General features: G+C 41.0%; 1 long non-coding RNA gene across 1 annotated transcript in view; it reads left to right on the plus strand.

The window, feature by feature from the left end:
- Positions 1-657: 657 nt before the first annotated feature.
- The window catches only part of LOC105001240, a 1,372-nt gene continuing 715 nt past the window's right edge, over positions 658-1,314 (plus strand). Inside the window, exons 1-2 of the long non-coding RNA XR_826837.1 lie at positions 658-802; positions 1,226-1,280. This is a non-coding gene — a long non-coding RNA (uncharacterized LOC105001240). The remainder of the gene's footprint in view (positions 803-1,225; positions 1,281-1,314) is intronic.

The raw sequence follows: 1,314 nt of genomic DNA on the forward strand, positions 1-1,314 counted from the left end.
CTACTCAAGTCTTTAAGGTCTCAGTTGGTTAATGTTTAATGCGTTCCACAACCAGTGTTTGATGTTTATACTTTATTGGGCTAACCAAATTTGTAGAGCAAATTAAAAGTGTGCAGGTCTTTGGCAAGCCACATTGAGATATGTGTTGCTCAGAAACCATCTCCTTGTTCTATACTGCATGCCCCAAATAGTTTCAATTAACTGTTCTCTGTTCTTGGCAATATATGCAGTTTTCTGCATTGCTTTTGGGGAGCAATTAACTTCCTAGATTTATAAACATCATACCCTCATACCCTTTCAGAAAGCAAGTCACAGCCGAGAGTACCACTTCTGTGTGAAGTGAGAGTGTCAGCAACAGGTAACCTATTAAGCCAGATTGACCAAAGACCATAAAAAAGTGCACTTGAGAGGGAGTGGGGGAAGCTGGGAGGGGAAGATGGGGGGCAGGGCGGGGGAGGAGGTAGTAAGAATTGAAGAGCTGATATTTTTGTTCAAGCAGAAACACACACATAATTTGAAGAAATCATACAAATATAATCACACACAGATTAGGTAGAGCCATTACTACAATCACCTGAAGAAATATATTATTTCTCTTACTCACGGGTTTAATTTCAGTCTCTTATTTTGAACTAACTGAGCAGTGTGGTGCCATACAATGGACAGGGTGGGGGAAACCGAAGCTTGGAATCTCCAGCCTGCTAGCTCAGGTCTCCTGTTGCAATGTTGCCCTTAACCTCGCTGGACATCAACTACACCAGAAGAGCATTGGCTATGATCACTGGAGTGGCTCCCACTTCAGGTATTTTTGGGATGTGATCCCATCTTTAGTCTCGTTTTTAGTCATAAAATGCCTGGGGAATGGGATGTGGGGCTTACACTAATCCTTTATTTTTAAGGTTTTTTTTTTTTTTTTTTGATGTGGACCATTTTTTAGACTCTTTATTGAATTTGTTACAATATTGCTTTGGTTTTAGATTTTGGCTTTTTGGTCACCAGGCATGTCCCAGACCAGGGATTGAACCTCCATTCCTGGCATTGGAAAGTGAAGTCTTAACCACTGGACCACCAGGGAAGCCCCTACACCAATCTTCTTAAAGGACACAAGTTTCACAAATAATTGCCCCAAAGATGACAACTTTAATTTTTTTCAAAGCATGCCTTGATTGTGGCCAGCTATTAGCAATTCTTCTCTCCATGTTTTTAAGCCAATATTCTCTTTCAGCTTTGCTGAGGGACCTCAGTTTGACACAGTGTGAGAAGATGTTAAGAAGGTTCTGGTATGTAATCAGCAGATGAAAACGAGGAATCCCC

Source organism: Bison bison, unplaced genomic scaffold (genome assembly GCF_000754665.1).
Source record: "Bison bison bison isolate TAMUID 2011002044 unplaced genomic scaffold, Bison_UMD1.0 scf7180017864380, whole genome shotgun sequence".
Classification (NCBI taxonomy): Eukaryota; Metazoa; Chordata; class Mammalia; order Artiodactyla; family Bovidae; genus Bison; species Bison bison.